This window comes from Pygoscelis adeliae, unplaced genomic scaffold, assembly GCF_000699105.1.
Source record: "Pygoscelis adeliae isolate BGI_AS28 unplaced genomic scaffold, ASM69910v1 Scaffold63, whole genome shotgun sequence".
NCBI classification, from domain to species: Eukaryota; Metazoa; Chordata; class Aves; order Sphenisciformes; family Spheniscidae; genus Pygoscelis; species Pygoscelis adeliae.
The window spans coordinates 4,715,509-4,731,776 of NW_008824414.1; positions in this window are offsets into that span (position 1 = coordinate 4,715,509).

Below are 16,268 nucleotides of genomic sequence, written 5' to 3' on the forward strand. Positions count from 1 at the left end.
GTGCTATTTATGTTTTCGTAGTACGCTTGTGTTGTTACTATAATGCCTTATTCTGCTCTTTATAGTAAAAATACAAGACTATCATAAAAACAGATGCCTTATTCTGCTCTCTCTTCCTTTAATGTTTTGTATTTCAATAGTTTGAAATGCTGTCAAGCTTTGGGCGTTCCTTTAAGAATGAAACCTAAGTACAAATCAAATTTCCTGAGAGGCTTTTTTTTCCCCACTATTTTACTTTTTGAAAGGACTTCTGTGTTTACAGTGTTGTTTCCTAACCTCATTTACAGCTGGGAGGGCATATGAGAAGCAACACTGAAAGCTGATACTTAACGCATTTCCATAGGCAACCGCTGTGCAGATGTGAATGTAGAGACCCATTGTGAATGAGTAAATGTTGTGAATTCAGTTGAGGGGAAAATGAACAAACACAATACTGAAAACCTGCAAGGATAACGCATCTAAATATATATTGTTCATTTGTTTTGACAGTCTTCATTCAGTTTTAATTATTTTTGATCACTATACAGGGAAGTAAAATTTTTCAAAATAATGCTGACTTTGTGAATTGGACCTTTTATGTTTACAAAGGTGGGGGGGAAGGCTGAATAGAGAGTGCAAATTAGTACACTTCTAATGTATGTTCATTATTACTTTTCCCTTGGAATTTACAGTAAATGTGCCTTGTGATATCTTTTAGAGGTCCATTCTTTTCCCAAACTCAACAATATACATTTCAGTGTATTCAGAGAAGAAACTCCTAAGTTTCAACTGACCAGAATCCTGTATTTCTATTTGTTTAGTTTATTCGGAGGGAAGATGTGCATTAGGCACAGCCTTGGGGAAAGCGAGGTATAAAAGCAGGATTGCCTCAAGAGTAGACCCAGAGGCATTGCTTCTCAGAAGTAGAGTTCCTTCCTGACTTCATCCTTTCCTTGTCTCTCATAGAAAAGATGGGGGAAAATGGTAACTGTTGCTAGCATATACCATTTAATGCGGGGTTGCTTCACCTGGTCATCTGTGTCATTATCTCCTACGCTGTAGGATGTCAATTACTATACAAAGATTATCCATCAGTAGTGCCTAAGCAATTCCTCCATTGTGGGGTACTTCCCAGTTATGATGCAGAATCATAACTGGGAGGTATCTGCAGTTGCTGTAGTACAGTTCGCACTAAATTTTTGATGAATTTGTGTAGGTAGAGAAGGTTGGAGACAGGGAAAAAGCCTGGGACATTTTAATGTCCCATACTGTTTCTAAAGGGGTAAGATGACTGCTGAGTATCCAAAAATATAACATTTATTTTGCTTAAAATCATGTGAAAGTATCTGGATTATCACTGTCATCATCATCTCTTCTCAGATTGATTTTATACCATCGCAAAATCGCTGAGTTCAAGAAAGTTACTCTTGATTTAAGTTAGAGTAACTGAGAATCAGGGCACAGGTCCTGGTAACTATCATTCACGTTTTCTTACGATGGAATCTCAGATTTTTATTGTGACACTGCTGCAGAAAGACACATCCGATTGGAAAAGTCTTTATGGTTTGTAACTTGGCATGTAAAATTGTCATTACCAAAGTAATTCTCTTTTAAATACAAGAAATCTTTTTTGTGCAATTGAATAAGAAAACCTTTATCAGAATAAAGTGCCTTTGTTTCTTGGCCAACTTCAATAGGAAAAGCTGCATTTGGAGAGCGTAGTACTACTACATAGTATTGCGAACTTTTTTAGGAAGATGGATTAAAGTAGCTGTAAAATAACGGGAGAGAGGACGACTTAAGAGTTGGATCCAGACCACTCAGTTGTCACAGGCAGACACATTTAAAAATATGTTGCTGTTTCTTGCTTAACGTGACTCCCATACCTTGCTCTTTTGTTACTCTGAGATGGAAAGTCACTGTTCTTCACTGCCATTTTAGGGCCTTCTGATCTATTTGCTGACGATGTGCAAGATAGCCATTTTATAATTTGCCTTGGGTGACAAGTTTAAAACTTTCTGAGTAGGATTGCTAGACTACCAAAATACTATGCAAATTTAATTGTGTAATTAAAGTTACATGATTAAGAAGCAAAAGCTTGATAAGTATTTGGTTCCTGGCTCAACAGAAGCATTAAACAAGATAATTTCAAGGATTTATAAGGTCTCTTTGAAGGAATATAGCTTGCAACAAAGTAAATGGGATCACGTGTTTAAATTTTCACATGTTCGAAGCAAGCTACTTTAAGTATATGTCTGACATCCAGTGTGAACTTAGGTCCTCTTGTCATTAGTCCTTCAGTTTAACTATGCACACAGAAGTACTTTGTTGAAAAGACATCTGCATGGTTTCATAGATTTGGACTATATTTAGGGATTTCTCTCTCTCCACGATGTCCTTCTGTAAAAGGAAATCCTCTTGGTCTCTCTTCAGAATGTTCTAAAACAAACCAACCAACCAAAACAAAGAAATCCCCCAAAACAAAACCCCCCCCCCCCAACTTTATAAAGTATCTACATTTATGAAATACAGAACTTTTATTTTTTCTCACTAGAACCTATAAGCATATGCGTTAGGATGCTAACATAGTTGCTGATCTTGAAAAGTGCTGACTGACCTTTTCTGCACACTCTTAATTGCTAACTGATACGGAAAATACTAATCCTTCAACTTTTACTCATTTTATTTTGATCCTACAAAAGAAACTGTAAGAAAACAACACACTGTCAGATATCAAAAGAAAAAAGGTTTCATTTTTATGTTTAAGTGTACAACTTTTTAAAATGTATCAATTATTATGAGGTGCAATTGATGATGAATACAGAAAAATTGTATTGTTTGCCTGCTCATTTTTTTGCTCAAAGCCTGACCTTTATTTAAGCATATTATTTTTGTGTCACACACACACAAAAAAACCCCTACAGGATTTATTGGCGTTTGTATGGAAAAAATGAAAGGATTTTCATGTTTTGTAAGAAACTTAATACACTCTCACAGATGGCCCAGCTCAGGTGTGATTTTAATTATGAGATAAAACAAAGCCCAACACAGTAGGAAGTAGTCTTAATAAACGGCCTGAAGCTTTTGTCTTCATGTGTCAAAAAGCCTTTTTATTGCGTGATGAAAATTTTTTTTTTTACTAGCTGTTTCTAAAAATGCTTGAAAAAAATACAAGGGCTTCCAAAGTTCAAGTGAATTATTTCGGTCAAGTAAAAACTAAGAAATTTTTTTTCCATTTCTTTTTTCTTCTCAATAAGTTTAGATTTCTGCTGGCAAGTGGTAGAAAAAATGCATTAATAACAATTAAACCTGCAAGGACACAAATGCTTTATTTACAAATAAAACCGTTTTCTAATTAGATGCTGTCCTTCTTTGTCGGTGTATCGCATTGCTTAGTAGTAACAGAAACAGAGAATTTGTTAAGCCTGGCTTAAACTGCGCCATCAGAAACTAATAATAATTTAAACCCCGCTATGGTATTCAGCCTTCATTATTAAAACACAAATAGTATGATCCTGTTGTTAAATATTACTAATATATTATAATAATGTTGTACTGTCTTTCCCTTAGTGGGGAATTATGAGGACCTCATGTTAGGACCTCAGTGTCCTGACATAGTTAATTATCCATAGATAATGGTTTTCAGCAGTAGCTGTTCTGAACATCACAACCTCACTGTTAAGGGCTTAATAAATATATGCAGACTCAGGTGCAGAGCACCTATGTACTTTTCTGCAGAAACAAACAGCTGTGCTTTCTTTCCTGTGCTATACATCACATACAATGTCTCATTTATTGTGGCAAACCTAATGGTGCAAATGTCAAGCTTTATGTCCTATGTTACACTGTGGTAATATGTTTGTTGCAGATATGCTAACTTATCTTTCATGAGTGATCTGTCTTTTCCAATGCAAAAATATCTTAGAAAGCTGAAACTTCGGGGGTTTGTTACTTGAATGCTGTGCATATTGATAAAATTATTTAAAGCTTCATTTTAGAGTGGATAACCACTATCACCACCGATGCTGGAAGGTGGAAAACTAAAACCAGATGGTTCACAATTGAATTCTGTATCCGTGGGCTTACTTTTAGGGGACAGTTATTTGTAATAATTGTTTCAATTACAGGACAGTGAAGAGTGTGAACATAATGAGCTTTTATAAGTAATACAGGTTAGGGATATTTTTTTTTTTCCTGTGTGGTTGAATACATCTCATGGGAGTAAGTACCCATAAAATTCAGGTAGCTGTGCATCACCTTAAATTGTGGCTTGGAATATTGGGGTGTTCTTATATAACATCCCATCTTTAATTGCTGTTGAATAATGGAGTGAAAGGAGGAAATGCTAGGTTTATATATGTGGAACTAAGCCACATTCAGAACGAGGCATTCTAGCAGTGGTATAACTTTTATGGTCTTTGATGATTAGTAGTCAGTAAGCCTCTCTGTCTAACCAGAGAGGGGATAACAATTTCAAATACTTAAGGACAGAGTTCCTGATAGGAGCTCAGACTTGTGATGTCTGAAAGAAGTGAACAGTGGTAGGGACAGCGATAGTGTTATTAACAGTTTTATCTCAAGTCTGTTAATATTTCGTATTTTCCTCGGAGCATTAGCTCTTAAGGACCTGTGTTTATGTGTCTCAGCTTTTATTTGTTACAGAGCTGCTAAGAAAGGCTTGATAACCTTCCTTATAAAAGCATATAAATATACATATGTGTTTTCTGTATGTATTTATAAACACACACACAAGTATGCGTCGTGGCTTCGGGAACCTCACTGACAGCTTTTATAGGCTTAGCTGCAGAAATGAAATGGAAAAGCTCCAGCAATTAATAATGGGGGTTTTATTAATAAGTCTGTAAACTAGGAATATTGTGTGTTACAGTACTGTGTTTTCATTATAGAAACCTCTTTTTTTTTTTTTTTCCCTCATGGAAAAACCATGTATGTTAATGGTATTTAAAAATGTCGGGAGATGTGGCCTCTCTTCTGTACGGGCTCTTGTAATCTTGTTCAAACTTTTGAATGCATTTAGTGTTAGATATGGAGCTGCATTATACATTGATGTAGTTGCTTATATTTGTTTATTCTGAATGCTAATATATCCCTAAATATTGGGGGGGGGGGGGAATTCCATCTTACTTGGAAAGTAATGTTACATCATTATTACATCACAGTGTGTAATAATACATAAACAGTATACCTTAGTTTAGAAAATAGACTGTATCTCCTTATCTATTTGTATTATATTTTAGAAACAAAAATTGTAATTTCTAACTACTCTATTGTATGAAATAGCTATAGAAAATGTTTTGATTGGCTGACACGACACAATAGTAGTAATACTTGAAATGTTACTCAGCAAATTGTTTTAGTATTCAGTCAAAAAAAAAAAAAAAACCCTTCATATTTTTCCCATAGATTTCAATGCTTTCAACAAAGGCCTCAAGGGGAAGTTTTGGTGTTGGTTTTTTTTTCCCCCAAATTTTCCATTCTCTGTTTCCTCCCTCGTCCCACCATCTGTGCATCCTTGGTCCTAATCCTTTTCCATTTTTTGTTTTTAAGGATTATGTTGTATTAATTCATCTCTCTTGTAGTCATATTCATCATGTATTATGAGAAGGTATAATAGAAATAGTAATCTATAATAAATTAATAATGGTGTATTTTAAGCTCTTGATCATGTGCTGACTGTGGGAGGATTTCAAAGAATAGTGTATGGTCCATATTCTGTAGAATTTATGGTCCAGTTTAGGCAGGAATATTATCCTTGTCTGTCTTGTCCTGTGCGCATCATCCACTGTGATTCTCAGCTTATGTAATGCCAAATGCTCTATCAATATTTATCTTTTCTAAGATTTCTAGGGAGTCAGTTATTGATGAGTAAGGGTAGTAATCATAGTTGCCTTGATGGGTGGGTGCCTTGACTTGCATGGATTGCTGTGAAGCATGCATCCTCCTCACCAATTGGCTGTAGGAAGCTTTGTATATCAGTGTTAATATTACTGTGAGCATTAAGTTTCAGTTGAAGTTATGATTACGATGTTGCTTATTCAGATACCAGTTATGGCTTTGGTACCAACCTTGAGGAAGGAGTTTTCATTCTGATGTGCATCCTATGCACAATAGATATGTCTTTCTACTTGTTAATCCGATTCTGCTGATTGACTTAAAGTGAAACAAAAGCTGGCAATATTGGTCTGTTTTACTCCCACAGATGCTGCATTCTCCTTCCGCGCTGGATGTGAGTAGTCCTGACGGCTAACATGTCACTAACGTGGCCTGGCTATCTGGCCAAGAAGTCATTAATGTCAGATAAAAAAAAACAAAGTAAACAAAGGGTGCTGGTTTTAAGTGGTGATAGACTGTCGGTCCTAAGTGTTATGTCTCCCTATCAAACAGAAGACAATGGTAGAGCATGCTTCCCTTAATTTTTAATGGTACAAACCTAAAAGTTACTTGAAAATGCACACATGACTCTAGGGTCAAAATTCAGCATTAGATTAATTTAACTGCAGTTATATACCTTTTTAATTGAGTGCACTTTAAAATTCTGCTGGTAGCCATTCTGTTGGTAACCTACGCCCCTTTGAGTCACTAACAAAATGTAACTGATCCTGATCTGGGGTTTTTTTGGGGGGTGGGGGTTAATCTTCAATATAATCAAGGCAAGAAGCTTTTGGCTCATGAAAGTAAATGTTTTCGATCCTTTGTTGTCAGATCCCACAATTTTGTCTACAGCAGACTTAGATGAAACAGAAAACTGATATACTGAGCCACTGGAATTGCAGTCTTGTAATTTAGAAATATCCATTTTATCCCTTATAATTTCTTCACTAAGATTCTTCAGTCTGAATCTGATATAGGTAGGAGCCAAGACAGACAGTAACCATTTATAGTCGTTCAGACCAGTTTGGATTACACTAGAATGTAAAGCCAAAGAGTTCTTGGCTTTGTTTCATGTGTCTTACAAGGATAGAAAGCGCATTTAAATTGTAGTACTCAGCGTAGCTGCATGTTTCTGTAACATCTGCAAGCTTTTATTTTCAACATTATAAAGATGTGACAATACTTGTGCAGTAAACTCAATTTACCAGCTGAAGAGCTTGATGGAAGGTCCTTTAACTTTCTAGAAATAGTGTATACAAACAGTTATCTCCAGTTCTTCAAGCAGGAGCTAGAATGCAGTGATACCGGCGATGCCGTACGTGTGCTTATATAAAGGAAAGAGCAGGTGTGCATCTGTTCTGTGTGGGGCATTGCCCTTCAAGTGCTGACATGTATTAAGAGTTTTGATCCTTCAAAACGCTTCTGAATGCACAGCTAACTTACTGTGGTCTTAAAGAGCAAGTGCTGCAGCAGATAGTATTTGCAAAACTGAGCCATAAAATTGCTTTCGTAATTTACTTGTATACTTGTTCTAGAGATATTTCCCCAATAGCTAGAATAACTTAGAGTGAGTGTTCCAGTTGCCTAGCACAAACCCATGGAAAATATATTTATTTTGTTCCAGAAGTCTTAGTCATAGAATTATAAAAAATATTAAAATAGGCTATAATTCCCTACCACCCAACATGCGTGTGCATGCATACCTGATTTCCTGGTATCTATACTGAACTGATACATAATGAGTCCTTCTAGTAAGCAAAGTTTGCCAGAATATCATTCAGAATTTGTCTTGTCTTGCCCTGTCCTCCTGCATTATAAATAACTTGAGATGCAGAGCAATGGTTTAATTGCTCTGTGCCTCCAGAAAGGTCTTTTTAGTATAGCTTAGACTATTTATTCTACATTATATAACACTTTGAACTTCCTGGATGAAATTGCTATGTGATATATATAAAAATGAAAAAGAGAGAAGCCTCATGGTTGTAAAATCCACATTGAGAAAGCAGTACGGCAAAAACATTGTAGTGCTGAGTTCTTTGCAGTTGAAAGCTGTGAAAGAGTTTTAAATGTTGTCGTTATCTGTTGCTGAATACCTTTGAAATAGATGTATGTAATCTACAGAAAAATGCGGTGACAAACTGTGTGTAGAGAATGTCCCCCAATAGAGTGTATATATGAGGATGGGACCCTTCTTGTGTGTAATTAGTTTTGAATCAAAACAGATGATATAACAATCAGTAACATCTAGTTTAAACACATCACAAAACTATACATTGCGTATTTTTCTCTCTGTCAGAGACTGTAGTACTTATTTCCTTGTGCAGTAGATTATTATCTAGTTTTCTCTCCTCTGCTTCTCATAAAGAAAATTTGCTCTGAATTTCAGCTCCCAGTTGCTGAATGGAGTTCGAAGACCAAAATACTACTGACTTCCAGTACTTTAAAAATCCACAGCAGTCCTTTATCCGTATAAATGACATAGGGGACAGAAGTATTTGCCTCACTAGAAAGATACCTTGTGTGGAGAAAATTGTAAACCAGATATCCCATGAAATAGCTTAAAAACACATAATTTTTTGAGAAGGCCATTAATACCAGTTATTAAAGCAGCTGGCCTAAAATGCACATTTCTAGAGTCAGGATGAAGATGACATTTGAATTTGTAGTCCATCAAAACCTGAAGTTTTCACAATGTCACTGCCTAATGACAATGCCACATGTCATTCCTTTAAAAAGTTTAGCTTTTTAAAATGTTCATTGGCATGCTTGCTCTGATCCCATATTTAAAGGTAATATTGCCTATAAAATTATATTTTGAGTTAGAATTTAGTTCTTTGTTCTCTGTTTAAGGTTATCTCCGAGGAAAGCAGCTAATCAATAAACAAACAGTTTAATGGACTAGAGCAAATAACTGCATTCTGGATAACTAAATTTGGAAATGGTTTCACAAAAATCTCCAAAGGCAAAAAAAAAAAAAAAAGTTTTGAAAGAATACAGATATTGTTTTGTATTGCCTTGTTAGCTTAGAGCACTCTAATTCTATATAGACGTAATCAAATGGATTATAAACTAAAGAATTAATAAAGAACTTTTAGTTACTGTACACATTTCACTCTGGGGATCGATAACCTTAAGATGACCTTTCCACATCTGGGGTCAAGTGCTAGCAAAAGTTGTCTTATTCTTAGACTTCATCTGGGCTGGCATTTCTGACAGACGTGTAAACAGATGCAAGCATTGTTGCTAATGACAGGTGATTATAAGTGGCATGGGTGCCAAGGTAATTAAACCATGCCTTGACAGGAACATTTGGTGAAATGGTATTTCAGCATTAGAAAAATTGTTGCAACGCATTTTTCCCTGCTAGGCTATAGACCTGAATATCATTCATTTTGATTCTTTGGCCATAGTACTCCAAAATCTGCTCACTGCTTTAAGGATAAGAAGTATTCAGTGTAGGGCAGTGGGCAAAAATAGCTAGTTGAATAGAGCAGATACATATCAGTAGGGTTTTGGAGCTTTGAATTGAAGCATCTGCTTCTAAGAAGGCTTTTAGCATATAAATACAGTATAAAAATCCAGCATGGAGGGATTGGAGATGTGTTATCCTATGTTATGACAAGATAATGGTTATTGTGCCAGATTTATTAATGGCTGAATTATTGTGCTGTTCTTTGTCACATATTTCTTATTGGACATCTTAACTGCTTTTACTGCTGCAAATTGTAGTTTCTAGATCTATTTAAGATTTTTTTTGTGTGAACGTACTTCACAATGAAATACAGATTATTCTCAAAGTGAAAATAATGGTTGCTTTAGAAATAATGTACTTAATATTAGAACTTCTGTGAACTTCAGGCAGTATATTCTCAGGTCTTCATGGAGCAATTTCATAGTTTAAGATGACTTTGTTTGCCGCTCAGATTTCTTTTGCTGATAGTGAATAATGCTAAAATTCCTTATTGATCTTGGAATTCCTAGCAACTCCTTATTTAAAATTAATCATTTGCATATTGCATGAGAGCTGTGGAAAAACTCGGTTTAATCCTATAAATTAATCAAAATTGATTTCATAAAATGTGCGATATCTAGTTCAAGGATATTTTTCCATTATTCTGTGTGAAATTCATTACAATCCTAGGATGGACGCTAACTGTTCACACTATTGATGTTCCTTTGGTATTTGCCTCAGCCTTGAAGCTATGAGTGTTTAATATAATAATCTCAGCTAAAATTCTGGACTCCCACCAAATTTGGGAGAACAACTTAATCCTGTTTATTTTTCATTTAGGGCACTCAGGATGGAAAGAAATTATTTCTCTCCACTGGTTGGTCTGGACATCACTAAAGTAGTACAAGAAACTGCTACAAATAGTAGATTGTAGCTAACACAATCTTAATATTTGGACTGGGTACCTAGCAAAGGGTCTTGGGAATCTAGTAACTCTTTTAGTTTAAAGCTGGTTCTTAGAAATGAAGTTTTAAATATGGTGAAATCAATTTCAGTTACTTGAAGAGATTCTTAGATACCTTGCTTCCACATTCTTATGAAAAGAAGGTGAAATTGAGTTAAAGCCATTAAGATCACAATGAAATTTTCAATGTCTTTTGTTGCTTCCCCCCATCTCCCAGTCCAAGTCTCTCAGCTTTCCGTCCACTGTTTCTTCTAATGAATGTGCTGCTAGAATGTTAATGTGCACTTAATACATTTGTAGAATTTGAAGTCCCTGGACTGAGACAGATTCTGGCAAAAATTTATATGGTCCAAGGAAGCTGGCTTGAATATATCTGATGAAGTCGAGCGCGGTGGTGGTGAAGTGGTGTGCCTGTCAAACACAGCAGAGGTGACCCTAACAAAGTGTAGTAATGCCTCTATGGAAAAAGTAAATTAGGGGATCACTTGTAAGGATTATAAAGCTGAAAGTGGGAGGATAACTTCGGCATTTTTGCATTTAGAATTTCTACGTACAGGAGCATTTCAGAGGTTTTAAAAAGCTAGGGTGTTCTCCCTTGTCTTCAGCATATCAAAGGGTATGCAAATTATGCTTTCTGTTACTGTTTGCAGCTTATAAGTAAAGAAACTGTAGAAGAAAGAAAAGGATTTAGATGTCCCATAGTTAAGGGCGGTGTAATATTTATAAAGCCTATCAGAAATAAAATCAGTATCATATTTAGGTCCAGAATTAAGTGTGTGTGTTCATATACGTAGTACAATATATAACTTTTTCTAAGGGTTTTAATGTGATGTGCAAGTAACCTTGGAGCTGCTGGTTTGTTTTATTTCAGATGTTGCCTGCTAGTCCCTGAAGCAGATAAACTATGGGGGTTTTTTTTGATCTTCCATTTGCTAGACTTTCATTATATTGTGGTTACAGTCACAATGTCAGCACATAAAATGTTAAACATCACTGGTCTGAAAGAAGCTTCCATTGTCGTCGTCTTCTGGTGCCTGGGGATTCTTTCTAGTCTTGCAGTGGTGGTTCTGTCAGTGTAATATGTCATGAAGCATTTCTCAGTAATGACAGACATTGAATATGAGTGACAGGAACTCTGACCGAGTGAAATGGGTTCAATTACCAGGGATGTAGGGTTACCTGAGATAAAACCAAATGGTCCAATTGTGCTCGTTTTTGACCCTTTGACTCCCAACTACCCAGCAGCAAAGACAAATGGCTGATTAACCATCCCCTAACCCTCCTTTTCTGTGATAAACTTGTTTGGATTTCCTTGTCTGAATAAAAATCTAAGTGTGGCATGTTTCTAAAGGAAATATGATAGGAAAACAATGGGTACTGGTGCTAGTCATTTTCTTCTCTTACCGACACAAAACAGAAAGCTGTCATTCTATCTTGGAATGTATCTAGGACATAGTGTCCAGAAATCAATACAAGATAAATGATTGCTCTCTTAACCTCACCTTTCTTCTGCTGCAGCAGTTATGTTGCTCCTGTTCACCTGTAGCCAACCTGACGCCAGAATAAATGAGAGAAGCTGCCATGAAAAGTATCTTCTTGGTTTTTTTTTGTGTTGGAGGTTTTTTTGTTGGCTGGGGGGGCAGGGGTTGCTAGTCAGTATTGAGTGCCGTTTTACACTTGTTCTAGTCCAGTGCCTACAGCTCCCAGATAGAGTTATAGCAAGCTCCCTAATTAAACTGTCGCTGTCTGCCCTCACTTGACTGCCTTTACAAAGTCATTTAACTAAGAGACATTCCTGACTATTAAAGCTAGGAGCAGCATGTCTCCAGTACTGGAGATAAAATGAATGAAATTTGTTAATCTCCACTGACACTTGATCCTAGATGTTGAACTAATGCTGTTGCACCTGAACTTTTTCTTTATTGTAATTACTTCTCATGTTATTATTTCATATAATAAATTGGAGGGAAATTTCAACAGGTATTAAATTATTCAAGTTGATTTATGGATGCTGAGTGAATATGATATTCATCTCGTGGATTCTTCAAAAGCACATTTCAGTGGATGTTCAGAGCTAGATTCAAGGATTGCGCTAATAGAATACTATAGTAAGAGGATGTATTTCCTTCATCTGAAAGGAATGCCATTTTTAAGTCTGTACCCTTTAGTAATGAAGATAAAATCACACAGGCAAAATTTATCCACTCTTAATTTAAACAAATACTTTGAATGAAAATTTAATACATTTTCAAATAGCACATCAAAAGAATTGCATGCCATTGGTAAAATTAAGAGGGCTCAAATTAGAGAGTAGAATTCAGTTCTGTTCAAAGGAACAAACATTTTAAAAAAAGATTTGTAGTTTATTTTCCATCTCCTGTATTTGTTCTGTGTTCTTTTTCTGTGATTCATAGAGTTTAAGGCCAGAAGGGACCATTAGATTATCGAGTTTGACCTCCTGTATATCATAAGACATTACATTTCACTTGGCTGTCCCTGTATTGAGTCTAATGATTTGTCTTTGGGCTTAAAAGCATCTTTCAGAATGGTGTCCATTGGTCTGAGGACAATGGGAAATTGAGAATCTACCACTTCTCTGGAATTTAATTCAATTGTTAATCAGCCTCACCATTTAAAAGTTCTATTTTCTATTTGAATGCTTGACTTCAGCAATCTTTCAGTCTCTAGTCCGTACTATAATTTTCTCTGCTAGACAGGAAAAAACCCATTAGTGTCCAGTACTTTCTGTCTACAGATGTATAAACAGCAGTCATTTCACTTGTCTCTCTTGTTTCTGAACAACTTGGCAGACTGAGATCTATAAGGGTATTTACCTCATATAGTAAGGTTGCATGCAGAGCTGCTGTCTAGGGTTCAAGAAGCTGTATACACTAAATATGATGTTAGCTCAAGGCTCTGCACTACCTTCTGTTGCATACTTTTAGGCCTGTACTTCCAGTATTGTGAATTTTCTATGGAATGTTAGTGTTTATCATCTAAAAATGAACAGCAAGCCAAAAAAGAAAAATTCTTCCTGCTCTTTAGGAACTCTCGGATACCTAGTTATACAGTTCATTTTAAAAGCTTACACTTAACAGGTGATGATTTATAATGCTTTTGATTCCTAGTGAACTTCTACAAGGTCATCACCATCTTCATCACTAGGTTGTGCTACTTACTTCCAGGTCTGAGAGGGGTATGTTTTGAACATTTCTGACTTCTCCGTATAGTGTACTGATAAGGATATAAATACTAGGAGGCCCAATTGACCCTAAGAGCTATATTTCAGCATAATTCTTCTTGCAGGGTTGGAAGGAAGATGTTTTCTTAAAACACCTAAACACTCTCTCTTTTCCACCCTAGAGATACTTCCTTTAACTTCTTCTGCTAAAAGCAAGTCATAATGCCACTAGAGCCTGAAACTGCAATTTGTTGAGCTAAATCAATGGATGTGATTTCCGAACTTGGGACATTTGGGTGATGATATAACTGGTTAATCATAGCTGGTTAAAGATCATTTATTTTGTGTGAAAAGGGTTTTTAAAAAAAGTTCAAGCTGGGTTCCTTTCCAGATAGATTAGTAGTAGAAGTATTATTACGTTGTTTCTGAGTGATACCTGAAAGCTGTAGTATAAACTTCCTTACATAAAAGAATATTTTTAAGCTTGCTTTTAATGGCTTCTTGCATCTGCTGGATGAAATAGTACTGTGATTAATTTTTAATCCTGGAGGTAGTGGATAACCATGAATTACCTGATTCACATCTTTTCTCTATGACTGGTAGTGTATCTGATGCAGTTTATTTTGCTTTATAAAATTGTTCATTGTTTTTCTGTTCACAAATACTATTCCTACCGCATACAAATAGAGTTCTAGAGAACTTCTGCTGATTGTTAGGTGTTATCTGCCCTCTGTTTTTAGGATTTGTCCTTTACAGCTAACAGCAGCAAACAAAAATACTGTCTGTTTTCTTTTTGAAATAGGATTTTGGTCATACAGGATTGGATTTCTTGAAATAGATGGGTCATGATCAATTTTAATTCTGTTTGTGCCAGAAGAAGCTTGGATATGACTCTTTCTGTTATGTTTTTGCGAGAGAGATTAATACTGAACTTCAGAGTGACTCAGGAAAAAGCTATGTGCCTATCTACACGATATGCAGAAGAGACCTACATCTCCAGGAAGGTCTCAAAAATCTTTCACCTTGTCATAATAGTTTCTTAATTCCTCACATCTTTTAATGCTGATGAATTTGCATCCCCAGCACTTTTGTGTCCTCATTGTTTATTATTCAAAGAAATAAACTGTCAGTTTGTTTTGTCTTGTCTAGTTGGTGCTAAATCTGTCTTATGTTGTGTAGAATTTACTCTGTTTTAAGCAGACATTGTAGCCAGATCTTTAGGGCTATTCACAGAAATAGAATATTCTATAAATTAGTGTTCGTGGCACCAAGGTATTGGACACCAGTGGCAACAGCCGGAGACAGACGAAGGAGAAAAATATATGCATCCCTACTTAAAAATCTAAAGAAAATATGTATCTGCATAACTAATAATCCAAACTTCTATACAGTAAGCAGTCTTTTCTAAAAACAAGAATATTTAACTAGCATTTGAGTACGAAAGAAAGTCGGCAGTTATCTGCCAGTCATAAATTTACATTTATTTCCTTAATGTTACTGCTATGTTGGGGTAATATTCCTACCACATGCTTCCTCTGCCTCCCCTTTCCTATTTTGACCTTTTACTCATATCATTATAATCTATCATAGTAATCTACAAGAATAAATTCTTTGAGAACTAGTTCTTTGGTTCATATACATACATTTTTACCCTCAAATTCCACAGCATTCAACATGTTTGACAAAATCCGTATCAATGTATAGTGGACTCCAGTCCCATGATGGTGTTCTTACCAGTGCAGCAATCCAATAAAAATGCATTCCCCAGCTGCTGGGATGAAACTCTGCGGTAAACCAGCCATTGCATCCCACTTGGAGCACTGTTTCCACACTGCCCCCCTGAGCCTGACGGGCCAAAGTTAACAGCGTGAGTGTTGATCGATGGATAATACAGTTCCATGCTTCGGTAGCACCGTATTCTAAAGGAAACTTTTTCACCGGCTCAGGCCATGAATCATGCTCTACACCATGAGAAGTTTGGGAAAAAAAAAATCCTGATATTTTGGTATTCAGAAGATTTAAGAAGATTATGTGGGTTGAATTTTTTTACTCTGTTATATAAAGAGCAGCGACTGTGGAGATAAAAGTATGTAGCACCATGTTTTGAAAAAAAGAAAAAGTGGATGTTTCCAATGGTATATGCTCAAGACATAAATATGGGCTAGCAAAATCATCCTTCAGTTGCTTACGTGTCAGTTGTACTTTTGGAAGGGTAGTTTGCATATTGTGGTGTATTACTATTTTGGTTTTGGGGTTTTTTTACCTGTTGATCTTCACTTTAATATTTGCAATGACTCTTGTATTAAGTCCAGTGTTCTAAGGTAATTGGAATCTATTTCATGAGTGTAAAAATATGTATAGGGCAGGGTTTTCTCTCAGTTTTTAAGGGTCTGTATTTAAAACCAAACCAGCCAACCAAAACAAGCAAAAGAAATGCCACCATCTGTTATTTCTTAAACTACATTTAAAAAAATGTCATGCCACATGATCTGCAAAAGAAAGCACCGCTTAATGCAAGTGTCAGGAACACAGGGGATTTACTACATTACTGTAAAAGGTACAGCGTATAGTCCCTTGTGTGGCTGCCTAAGTCTACTAGTCTGTGTGTGTGTCTGAGGAGAAAGGGGTGGAACTGTGGAGTGGAATTTTTTTGTAGATACGTATTGCACTGGAAAGCCGGATTTTTTCCAGTCCTTTAAATGGTCGTCTACCTGCAAAGTTAGATGACCTCTTGGGTCTTTCACTCCATCTTCCTATAGAGAGGCTGCTGCAGTCAAGTCCATAGGTTTGAAAACACAATT